General features: G+C 38.0%; 1 protein-coding gene across 2 annotated transcripts in view; it reads left to right on the plus strand.

Moving 5' to 3' along the window:
• The window catches only part of LOC130927368 (general transcription factor IIF subunit 2-like), a 51,332-nt gene that overhangs the window by 23,265 nt on the left and 14,751 nt on the right, over positions 1-13,316 (plus strand). The gene's annotated exons all lie outside the window — the stretch shown is intronic.

A 13,316-nucleotide genomic window follows, 5' to 3' on the forward strand; every position in this document is an offset into this window, starting at 1 on the left:
CAGAGGGGTATGAACTCCACAGTCTGTTTTTCACTCCCAGGAGCTCCAAAACTAAGCTCTAGCAATTAGCGCACGCAAACACATTCACACCCTCTTACCAAATAAAACTGGGAGTCTATGTACTGTATGAGGGCTGTGCGTTGTTTTTCCTCTGCTTTTGTACTGTTAGTTTATTCAATGCTAATTGCAAAACAAGTTTTGTTTTTTTTTTGGCCTGTTTTCTTTCTAACACCAGAAGCATCTTTCCTATGGCACTGTTATTTGTACATCGTGCGTGTATGTGTGTGTGTGCTTAATGGTTTGTTTGCTTGCTAGTGAGAGCTTGAAATCATTGTGTGCCATTGACGGCGATAGATGCCCAATCCATTCCGACTGGAAGAAGCTGGCAGTGAATGATCTCTGCCAGCCCTCTCAGTCAAAATGGATTGGGCATCTATCGCCGTCAATGGTAGCCAATGAGGTAAAGGACATTAATATAGCTGTTTAATTATAATGCAGCCACACTTAAAGGAGGGACTAAGGTGATGCTACATAGTTTTTTTTTTTTTTTTTTAAATAAGCAGTGGTTTGTTTGTTTTTTTGGCAGCCATTTTAATTTTCGTCTAAGTCTTATGGATGAAAATACTTATTGGTCTTAGTCATATTATAGTCATTTCAAAATTTGTTTGTCTTCGTCTAGTTTTAGTCGACAATTCTCAAAATGTTTTCGTCTATAAACTTCAAAAGTTTTAGTCCATGAATAAATAAATAAAAAGGTTTCCAAAAATTTCAAATGAACATGACAGACAAGCACACGGCACGTCACATGAGTGACACGACCAAACACTGCTAAATGCACACATACTATAAGAAAATATCCCACATTGTGAATTTATGACGTAAAATATTGCGACCTTCCATTTTGTTCTCGTGTCGTCAGACAACAACTAGCATCCATCTCGTTATGTTTTGGTCTCCCAAGACACGTTTTCAGCGCATCATAGTGACGTCATGAAAAAACTGTTCATTGACGAAATCTTTTATCGTCATCGTTGACAAAAAACACTGTTCATAAGACAAACGTTTTTTTGCCCAAAGGCAATTAAAGAATTAATTTTAAGGTATTTACTAATGTCCAAATTCGATGACCAGTGAAGAAATTACATTTTCATCGCTATTGTGTGGAAAACACTTATGTACATTTTTGTTTTACTTATATAGAAATAAAACATGTAATGCGGTATTTATTTTGCATTTCTTGTTTAAAAAATAAAAAGCATGGAAATTTGAATTTAAATGTGCGTCTGTTCGACTATATATACCAACTTGCTAAACACAACCATTAGTAGTAAGAATTTTAAAGTTAATCTGTAAATGTGAACTATAATGTTCATTTATTGTGTGAATGCAGCAATCATTGTAAGGTTATTGTTTGGGGTTTTTTTCTTGTTACTTAGATTTGCTGGAAATATAATATTGGTTTTGTGCGTTGTTTTTCTTTTGTACTTCTACAGCAGGGGTGCCCAAGTCCAGTCCTCGAGAGCCCCTATCCAGCTTGTTTTCCATTTCTCCCTCCTCCAACACACCTGACTGAAATAATCAGGATCATTATCAGGCTCCTGCAGAGCTTGCTGATGAGCTGATCATTTGATTCGGGTGTGTTCAAGGAGGGAGACATGGAAAACAAGCTGGATAGGGGCTCTTGAGGACCGGACTTGGGCACCCCTGTTCTACAAGGTTTGCCCCTAGTGCTTTGCAAACCTGGCGGGATGCCAGTCCACCCAATTAGGCTACAACAGTGCTACAAAATAAAGTGTCAAAATGTCACATTTTTATTTTTCTTCCAAAAACCTTGTTGGGCTGCCGATATGCTTCTCTACCATCAGGCTGTTTAAGTTTTCTGGGGGTAACCCCATCTCTGTATATTTTCATTTGGAACCCAGGAAGAGTATCATTTTCACTATGATCGAGAGTGATCGGGATCTTAGTAAGTAAATAAACATGGTGAGGAGAAATTGTACAGAAAATGCCTCGAGAATAAGCAGGAATGGCAGACAGTTGTACTTGTGGCCTGGCAGACCACCATAATGAATGAAACCCAGTGTCTGGTGTGTAAGCATTCTAGACTTAGGGCAAAGGATTTGGAAGTAAGGATTAAAAAATAACATTTTGGTTTATGACTGTTTTTTTGTCCCGTTACTTTTGATAACAAACCGTGAGAGTGACATAGCAAGGCATAGCGACATAATAATGGTAATCAGTATTCAAAAATGAAACAGATTTTCACAGAGGAAATCTTTTCCGTGTCTACCATGCACAAAGAAATATGGATTTCCTCTTCTTTCCCCCCCTTCTTGTCAGCAGATTGATTTCACAGAGGCATAAAACTAAATGGCAACTGAGCACAAATCTTTACTTTTGGAAATGAAGCCAGTCAAGGGTGCCTTATTGATGAGGTTGTGCTGATGATGTATTCATGAACATTTCAAAGAGATGAAATGCTGAATGTCTGCACATCAATGCGTGTATGTGTGTCTACCTCTGTGGTGGTTTTTCCCAATCATAAGCAATTAGTGGACTCATTACCAACCACACTCAATCAGAATTACAAACAGGCCAAATGTAGCTGAGGTTAGACTTGCTTTCCTGTTCATTAAACTGGCCTGTCGAGGATACTCGTTACGGGCAAAAGTTTTGAGGCTATGCTTCATGTAGCTTTTAGAGCTGTATGAAATGAATTTCCCCAAAATGTTGCAAAAAGGATGTTTCTTTCTTCTTAAAGGTGGTGAATAATTCATTAAGCAGTAAGAGCTTGTGGTGAAACATGGAGTCACTGACTGCTGTGAAGCTGGCATGGCAACCACTTAAAATAGGGTCGTCTACTAGCTCAGCGCTGTCAGTCTTATCTCTATAATCACTGCAAAAGCCTTTTTTTTTTTTTACGTTGATGCATTCAACGTACCAGTGAGGTAAATTTATGTTGTCCAGAAACTCGTCAAAAACATAATTTGGTAGTTAAATTGTAATCACCCCGTAATCAGCTGATCTCAGCTACTGGTTTTCTTGCCAAAATATAAGTCAAGCTAAACTGAACACTTTGTTGTACATTTATATGCCTGGAAATTAATGGAATCATTGCATTTCCATAATGAAGCAGCCTCTGGGCTACACAGATGAGCTCTAATAGAAAATTATATTTGGCCTCCCAATCAGTAAGTTACACACATGCACACACACACACACACGCACTCACCCCCACACACTTTGCGTCTGTGTTGTCATGATGGACATGCGACAGCTTATTTCCTGTGTGTGTGTGTGTGTTACAAAAAAAATCAACAGGTATCACATTTGCGTCAATGTGACACTTCATGAAACTGGAAAATCAGCGTTTTTAAAAAATATATTAACATTAAATTGTCTTACCATCTCATTTGAACTCTTCAGCTATTGTTGATAATTTGAAAAATAAAAGACACATAGAATTGATTTATGGGTGGAAATAAATATATGAAACAAACCAAAAGTTGATTTAATGTTTCCAATGTACTGTATTTGATTTTATTTATGACTTATTTTTTGAAGTATTCAATTAAATAAGGGTTATGAATTATTCACAAAATTCAACCTACGTTGTCATAGCAGTTTTCACTTTTTCTACCTCATGGTGTGCATAGGTTTGTTCTGCCAGAGCTGTCAGTAACAAAAGCAACAAGGAAATAATGTACTCATCAATTTGGGATTCCAAGTCCAGAAAAATGCCACCGAGCATTGCTGTTGCTATTTGAAGCAAACTTTAAAAAAGAAAAAAAAAAAAGAAAAAAAATACCTGGAATCTGTCATCTGTCTTGATCACATATACAATTGTTGACATTGTCTAACACAAGCATAGGAAGGCATAGGACAGTATAGAAAGTCTGTCTCCAGGGCACATAAAAAATGGCACAGAAGTAATCTATTTTTATTACTATAGTATTGATTGCTTGTCTTTTAAACTTAGTATACAGTGGGGCAAATAAGTATATAGTCAACCACCAATTGTGCAAGTTCTCCTACTTGAAAAGATTGGAGAGGCCTGTAATTGTCAACATGGGTTAACCTCAACCATGAGAGACAGAATTTGGAAAAAAATAAAATAAAATAACATTGTTTGATTTTTAAAGAATTTATATCCAAATTAGAGTGGAAAATAAGTATTTTTGACCCACAAACAAGCAAGATTTCTGGCTGTCAAAGAGGTCAAACTAATTCTAACGAGGTCTTATGAGGCTCCACTTGTTACCTGTATTAATGGCACCTGTTTTAACTCATTATCGGTATATAAGACACCTGTCCACCATCTCAGTCAGTCACACTCCAAACTCCACTATGGCCAAGATCAAAGAGCTGTCGAAGGACACCAGAGACAAAATTGTAGACCTGCACCAGGCTGGGAAGACTGAATCGGCAATAGGTAAAACGCTTGGTGTATAAAAATCAACTGTGGGAGCAATTATTAGAAAATGGAAGACATACAAGACCACTGATAATCTCCCTCGATCTGGGGCTCCATGCAAGAGTTCACCCCGTGGCGTCAAAATGCTAACAAGAACGGTGGGCAAAAATCCCAGAACCACATGGGAGAACCTAGCGAATGACCTACAGAGAGCTGGGACCACAGTAACAAAGGCTACTATCAGTAACACAGTGTGCCGCCAGGGACTCAAATCCTGCACTGCCAGACGTGTCCCCCTTCTGAAGAAAGTACACGTCCAGGCGTTTCTGCGGTTCGCTAGAGAGCAGTTGGATGATCCAGAAGAGGACTGGGAGAATGTGTTATGGTCAGATGTAACCAAAATAGAACTTTTTGGTAGAAACACATGTTCTCGTGTTTGGAGAAGAAAGAATACTGTGTTGCATCCGAAAAATACCATACCCACTGTGAAGCATGGGGGTGGAAACATCATGCTTTGGAGCTGTTTTTCTGCAAAGGGACCAGGACGACTGATCTGTGTAAAGGAAAGAATAAATGGGGCCATGTATCGAGAGATTTTGAGTGAAAATCTCCTTCCATCAGCAAGGGCATTGAAGATGAGACGTGACTGGGTCTTTCAGCATTACAATGATCCCAAACACACATCCAGGGCAACAAAGGAGTGGCTTCGTAAGAAGCATTTCGAGTTCCTGGAGTGGCCTAGCTAGTCTCCAGATCTCAACCCCATAGAAAATCTGTGGAGGGAGTTGAAAGTCCGTGTTGTCCAACGACAGCCTCAAAACATCACTGCTCTAGAGGAGATCTGCATGGAGGGATGGGCCAAAATACCAGCAACAGTGTGTGAAAAGCTTGTGAAGAGTTACAGAAAACATTTAGCCTCCATTATTGCCAACAAAGGGTACATAACAAAGTATTGAGATGAACTTTTGGTATAGACCAAATACAGTACTTATTTTCCACCATGATTTGCAAATATTTTTTTTTTAAAAATCAATAAGTGTGATTTTCTTTTTTTCCCCCCATACATTCAGTCTCTCGTGGTTGAGGTATAACCATGTTGAAAATTACAGGCCTCTCTTATATTTTCAATTGGGAGAACTTGCACAAGTAATGGTTGACTAAATACTTATTTGCCCCACTGTACATGTTTGGAAAACTAATTGCTTACGCTTCTCTTTCAGCTAGTATTATTTTAAACTGTGTTGAGAATGCATGGTGACTAATAGCTGCAAAAAAAACAGCTTTTTGACAGCAGACTTTTTTCACGCTTTTACGGCAAGCAACCATATCTGAAGACATCTATCATATGTGTTTAACAGATCAACTTGTATACGATAGATGAGGGGAGTAAAGGTAGAGTAGAAACTGGTGGTGGATGTTGGCTTGGTGGGCGGCCTGCTATTTGTTGTGTAAAACATTAGGAAGGTCAGAGCTGCAAGCACAGGGCCTTGAAACAGATGGAGGTATGAGTTGAGTGTGAGGGGGAGGACGGGTAACCTTCTCTCCCTCGCATTTCTCTTCAGCTATCGTCTTCACTCCTCTCATTCAACTATCTCTTAAAGGATTTGTTCTGTAAATGCTCCGGTTTATCTCTCATGACTGATCTTGAGTCTTTGAATATACGGTATATTTAGTGCCAGAAATAACCACCAATTTGGTGTTATAATAATTTTGAAAATGCAAGCATATTAAATTGCATTTTGAAATTTTGATTTTTTTTCTACAACTAAAAAAAACATTCAAAATAATAGTTTTTAAGCATCATCATGTGAAACCTTTGTGCAATAAAATATAAATATTAATGGGTTAACCATGTGCTTTTTTTTGCAGCATTAAAAACAAATGCAGAGCAACGACACGCGCTATTTACATCAAATGGATGGACAGGCATATTCAAAGAGCACAAGACTTTTTTTTTTTTTTTTTTTTTAAGGTTACGTGTTGATTTAGTTTTCTGTTTGAATTTGTAGTTCAATTAGTTTAACTTGTTGGGCGATCAGGAATATTTTATTTATTTGAAACATACAAATCAACAACTGCTTCACTTTTTTGTTTGGTTTGGTCTCAGCATTGGTAGGTACGATATGACAGCATAACATTCATGTACACTTTTTGCTGGGGACAGGCCATTAATAAAACCAAACAGATTGGGTGAACGGGGTTCAGGGCTACATTTCTCACGAATATGAAGCTAATTAATTGATAGACTAATAAAACAAATGCAAAATATAAATATGTATTGACTTATGCTAATTGTGTATTGGTTCAGGTGATACACCATTCGATTCAAATCTTTGTTTTAAAAAACTATTGAATATTTTGAAAATTTCCAGAATAAATGTCTGGATTTTATTAACAAATTTAAATTGCAATATTTCAACATAAATTCATTCATTCATTGATTTTCTATGCCGCATATCCTCATGTGGGTCGAGGAGGTGCTGGAGCTTATCCCAGCTAACTACGGGCAATAGGCAGGGGGCACCCTGAATTGGTTGCCAGCTAATCGCAGGGAACAATGAGACAAACAACCATTCACGCACACATTCATACCTTTGGACAATTTAGTGTTCAATCAGCCTACCATGCATATTTTTGGGATGTGGAAGAAAACTGGAGTCCCCGGAGAAAACCCCCACAGGCAGGCTGGAGCCCGGGATTGAACCCTTGATCTCAGAACTGTGTGGCGGATGTGCTCATCACTCTGCCACCGTGCCACATAAATTATATTAACAACAAAAAATAAACATTTGTCTTGAGACCACTCAACATTGTCTGTCTAAATAAAGAAATGAAACAACTGAAAAAAACTTCTTAGACAGCGAATAACAAAAATAAAAGTTTAGAAAGTTTAATTAACGTTAACAGTAGAAACACCTACAGGAGGACGTTTCTCTCTAAGCAGCTTCCTACTCTGATGCAGGTCGAACTTTCAGTAGCAAAATTAATGGTGTGTTCCCTACCTCTGCAACATTGACGTCTTTTAACATTACTTAAAATCGCTGCTGCTGGTCGAAAAAAAACTTCTACTATCCCTCCTCTTTCCAAAGGGGCGGAGGAAGCAGCATGTTGTCGACATGTTGTACAGTGGGGCAAATAAGTATTTAGTCAACCACTAATTGTGCAAGTTCTCCTATTTGAAAATATTAGAGAGGCCTGTAATTGTCAACATGGGTAAACCTCAACCATGAGAGACAGAATGAGGAAAAAAAAAACTGAAAATCACATTGTTTAATTTTTCAAGAATTTATTTGCTGTAACTCTTCACAAGCTTTTCACACACTGTTGCTGGTATTTTAGCCCATTCCTCCATGCAGATCTCCTCTAGAGCAGTGATGTTTTGGGGCTGTCGTTAGGCAACACGGACTTTCAACTACCGCCACAGATTTTCTATGGGGTTGAGATCTGGAGACTGGCTAGGCCACTCCAGGATCTTCAAATGCTTCTTACGAAGCCACACCTTTGTTGCCCTGGCTGTGTGTTTGGGATCATTGTCATGCTGAAAGAGCCAGCCACGTCTCATCTTCAATGCCCTTGCTGATGGAAGGAGATTTTCACTCAAAATCTCTCGATACATGGCCCCATTCATTCTTTCCTTTACACAGATTAGTCGTCCTGGTCCCTTTGCAGAAAAACAGCCCCAAAGCATGTTTCCATCTCCATGCTTCACAGTGGGTATGGTGTTCTTCGGATGCAATTCAGTATTCTCTCTCCTCCAAACACGAGAACCTCTGTTTCTACCAAAAAGTTCTATTTCTGTTTCATCTTCTGGATCATCCAAATGCTTTCTAGCGAACCGCCGATGGGCCTGGACGTGTACTTTCTTCAGAACGGGGACACATCTGGCAGTGCAGGATTTGAGTCCCTGGCGGTGCATTGTGTTACTGATAGTAGACTTTGTTACTGTGGTCCCAGCTCTCTGTAGGTCATTCACTAGGTCCCCCTGTGTGGTTCTGGGACTTTTGCTCACCGTTCTTGTTATCATTTTGACGCCACGGGTTGAGATCTTGCATGGAGCCTCAGATCGAGAGAGATTATCAGTGGTCTTGTATGTCTTTCATTTTCTAATAATTGCTCCTACAGTTGATTTTTTTTAAGCAAAGTGTTTTACCTATTGCAGAGTGTTTTACCTATTGCAGATTCAGTCTCCCCAGCCTGGTGCAGGTCTACAAATTTGTCTCTGGAGTCATTCGACTGCTCTTTGGTCTTGGCCATAGTGGAGTTTGGAGTGTGACTGACTGAGATTGTGGACAGGTGTCTTATATTCCTAGTGGAGCCTCGTTAGAGCTCGTTAGAAGAAGTTAGACCTCTTTGACAGCCAGAAATCTTGCTTGTTTGTAGGTGACCAAATACTTATTTTCCACTGAAATTTGGAAATAAATTCTTTAAAAAAATCAAACAATGTGATTTTCTGTTTTTTTTCCCACATTCTGTCTCTCATGGTTGAGGTTTACCCATGTTGACAATTACAGGCCTCTCTAATCTTTTCAAGTAGGAGATCTTGCACAATTGGTGGTTGACTAAATACTTATTTGCCCCACTGCATTTCTGTCAGGGCTGTGAGTGCGTGTGTGTGTGTGTGTTTGTTTGGTGGTGGGAGGTCAAGTCATCAGCCAATCAAACGTGCATTTAAGGAAACATGGACTGGCACATTCAGCAAGTCAAAAGGGGTAAATGTAAGCCTGAACATAATGAACATAATTCACTTAATAATGATAGGGTCAATTCTATCCTTACAACATATGGGAAGAAAATCTAAATGACCTTTATAACTGAAGTAATTATATTATGCAAATAGGGTAGCTTAAAAATTGTTGGGGACAAGTTGAGCATCCTGAAAAGTTGCTAGTGTTACAGTATGTCCCTATCGTCCCTATGCAAACCTATGCCCTTGCCAACTACTTGTTCATTTGATACAGGTTTTATGACAGTTGATGACAAGGGAGACATGTTTAGTATCCTAGAATTGTTTCTTTTAACTTCAGAAGTACTGCACCCCTAAACCAGGTTCCTACTGGTTTAATTGGGCAAGCGTAGTTTTATTAGTGGAGATTTTTAACAGTGAAGCCTACATGATGGAGTCTTTTATAAATCTCAAGAGTTCCTCCCCCTCACAAGGCATCTCTTTGTGGCCCCTAACCTACCAGACAACTTAAATAGTCCTTTACTTGCATTAAAGTGTTTAGAATATGAGTGTCGTTTCAGCTTTTTTGTTGTTGTTGCTGGAAGTTTGTCATCAAATAATGTGCCCTAATTACCTGCGTTCATCAATATACATAACAGATCCTTCTCTGATTCTTAAGTGCTAATGGTCTCGTTATTCAAAACACACCACCGACTGTAATTTGAATTCAATTTCATGTGACACATGAACTTGGACAGCATGTGGTGGTTGCTATGGTGACCACAGCTTTTTCACCTGCACTAAATGATTCAAGGCTGTTAAAATCAAATGACACTCCTTGCAAGCTACAATCATCTTTCATTGAGTAAATACGTACGCATTGAAAGTGTCACGGCACATATGTATACTGTACAGTATGCTGCTGATTATGCACTGAGTCACAACAAAATGGCAGGTACAGCCATTTTTAGCACCTAGAGTAACTATCTGGTTTGTGCCTGAGCGGAGGTAGGAAGGTCTGGAGATGGGAAGATACATTCACAAATATTTAGTTTTGGACATTATATGACTTTGTAGGAATGTATACAGTCCTTGCAATTCTGTCAGATCATGCTCAATTTCTCCCAGAAAATGATTGCAATTACAAATCCATTGGTAGTAATAGTTTCATTTGTTTTGCTTGCAATGAAAAAACACAAACTAGAATGGGAAAAAAAATCATTATCATTTTACACAAAACTCAAAAAATGGGCCGGACAAAAGTATTGGCACCCTCAGCCTAATACTTGGCAGGACAACCTTTAGACAAAATAACTGCGAACAACCGCTTCCAGTATCCATCACTGAGTTTCTTACAATGCTCTGCTGGAATTTTAGACCAATGATCTTTGGCCAACTGCTTCAGGTCTCTGAGATTTGAAGGGTGCCTTCTGCAAACTGCCATTTTCAGATCTCTCCACAAGTGTTCTATGGGATTCAGGTCTGGCCACTCCAGTGCTTTCTCTCAAATCATTTTCTAGTGCTTTTTGATGTGTGTTTTGGGTCATTGTCCGGTTGGAAGAGCTATGACCTCTCAGGGAGATCCAGCTTTCTCAAACAGGGCCCTACATTATGCTGCAAAATTTGTTGATAGTCTTCAGACTCCATAATGCCTTGCACACGGTCAAGCAGTCCAGTGCCAGAGGTAGCAAAGCAACCCCAAAACATCAGGGAACCCCCACCATGTTTGACTGTGAGGACCGTGTTCTTTTCTTTGAAGGCCTCATTTTCCCCCTGTAAACTGTAAGTTGATGCCTTTTCCCAAAAAGCTCTACTTTTGTCTCATCTGGCCAGAGAACATTCTTCCTAAATGTTTTTGGCTCTCTTAGGTAGGTTTTGGCAAACTCCAGCCTGGCTTTTTTATGTCTCTTGGTCAGAAGTGGGGTCTTCCTGGGTATCCTACTACCATAGAGTCCCTTTTCATTCAGACACCAACGGATAGTACGGGTTGATACTTTTGTACCCTCGGACTGCTGGACGGCTGCTGTTTTGGATGTTAGTCGAGGTTCTTTATCCACCATTCGCACAATTTTTCGTTGAAATCTCTTGTCAATTTTTCTTTTACATCCACATCTAGAGAGGTTAGCCACAGTGCCATGGGCTTTACACATATTGATGTCCCTGCGCACGGTAGACACAGGAACATTCAGGTCTTTGGAGATGGACTTGTAGCCTTGAGAATTCCCATGCTTCCTCACAATTTTGCTTCTCAAGTCCTCAGACAGTTCTTTGGTCTTCTTTTCTCCATGCTCAATGTGGTATACACAAGGACACAGGACAGAGGTTGAGTCAACTTTAATCCATTTTAACTGGCTGCAAGTGTGATTTAGTTATTGCCACCACCTGTTATGTGCCACAGGTAAGTAACAGGTGCTATTAATTACACAAATTAGCGAAGCATCACATGATTTTTCATAGGGTGCCAATACTTTTGTCTGACCCATTTTTGGAGTTTTGTGCAAAATGATGATGATTTCTTTTTTTTTTTCCATTCTCTTTTGTGTTTTTTTATTGCAAGCGAAATAAATGAAGATATTACTACCAAAGCATTTGTAATTGCAATCATTTTCTAGGAGAAATTGAGCATTATCTGACAGAATTGCAGGGGTACCAATAGTTTTGGCCAGCAGTGTAAATGTTCATGAATGTATTTGGGGAAAATTTGCTATGCTGCTTTGTTAATGCCAACCCACACGATGTAATTTACATTTTCTTCAAAACAATCACAGATTCAATGTATGTGTCCAAAAAGTGTCAAAATTATATTGAAAATATCCTTTTCACTCAAGAATATCTGCAGGCAGCCACACTTTCGAATTTCCCCTGCCTTAGGGAGATCTCTGTTATCCATCTCTTTATTATTGATTGGACGTTCATTGTAGTTGTTCGTCTTTTTCACCTTTCCCACTTGAATAATGAAGATCAGAGACCTTCACGATATAAATCAATAGTTTTACTCGATTTATACAAGAATGTTACAAGAGTTCATCTATCAAAGACGAAACACTTTACATCTTTAGCATTGTTTAAATGATCTCATACCATACCAACATTTTTCGAATCACTATTCCACAGGGTGCCAGATCTGGCCCACTACATCAGTTTGGGTGCCCCACTAAAGTAAATCATGTAGTGCTGCAACGATTAATCGATTAACTCGAGTATTCGATCAGAAAAAAATATTCGAATTAAATTTTGTTGCTTCGAGTATTCGTTTAATTAAAGTGGCGTTGTAATGGTTTATTTTGAAAGTGTTTGCTTTTAGTTTTAGTGATTAGGGTGGATATACTGCCCTCTTCTCTGCCTCTTTTCACATGGCTGAATCCAACTGCTCCCTGTTAAGGCGAATGTAAGCTAAGTTTTTGTTTGAGCTAATGTTTTTTTAATGCATTCATAATTTAGTTTTTAGGTAAATTTAGCCGTTTTTTGTGGGAATATGTGTCTGAACCTTTTGTCAAGAGCATTGTAAAAAAAAAAAAAAAAGCATTTTATAGTATTTAAGCTAGCGGACCTTTTTCTATGTAAGTTAGCCAGTTGTTCTTTTGTTGTACATAGATCTTCATTTTTTAATTTTAAAAAAAAATTTTGAGGCTCAGCTCAGTTATTTTAATTTTTCATGTTCCTTATCCGATTACTCGATTATTCGAACTAACTAGTCCATCGATTAATCGACTACTAAAATATTTGAGAGCTGCAGCCCTAAAATCATGTGTATAGGCTTCATGTGTCTCGCTTAAAAAACAATTCAAAATATCTATATCCCTCAATTATAATTATTTTAAGATAAACTTATAAATAAACTAAGTTTGTTTTAAATAAGAGAATTTTTAGTTTCCCCTGTTTTTTTTTTTTTTTTTTTAATTGAAAAACAGATGTAAAAATACAGTGTATATATATAATATTTATCGGTTCCCCTTCAAAAATAAATATTTACCGGTAAATGAATAGAAAAATTTCAAAAATGAAAAGAATATTTACAGTTTCCCCCTTTTTTAAGAGTACAAAATAAATAATAAAATCAAAAAACAGAATATTTTTTATATTCTATTTCAATAAATTTAAGATATAAAAATTGAAATATATAAAAGAATATTCTTTAATGAGAGGCTCAAAAAAGAGGATTTGGACATTTTTTTATTTAAAAACATAACAACTAATAAACAATTCATCAACTATCAAAATAGTAGATTATTCCTATGA

The sequence above is a fragment of the Corythoichthys intestinalis genome, chromosome 12 (genome assembly GCF_030265065.1).
Source record: "Corythoichthys intestinalis isolate RoL2023-P3 chromosome 12, ASM3026506v1, whole genome shotgun sequence".
Taxonomy (NCBI): Eukaryota; Metazoa; Chordata; class Actinopteri; order Syngnathiformes; family Syngnathidae; genus Corythoichthys; species Corythoichthys intestinalis.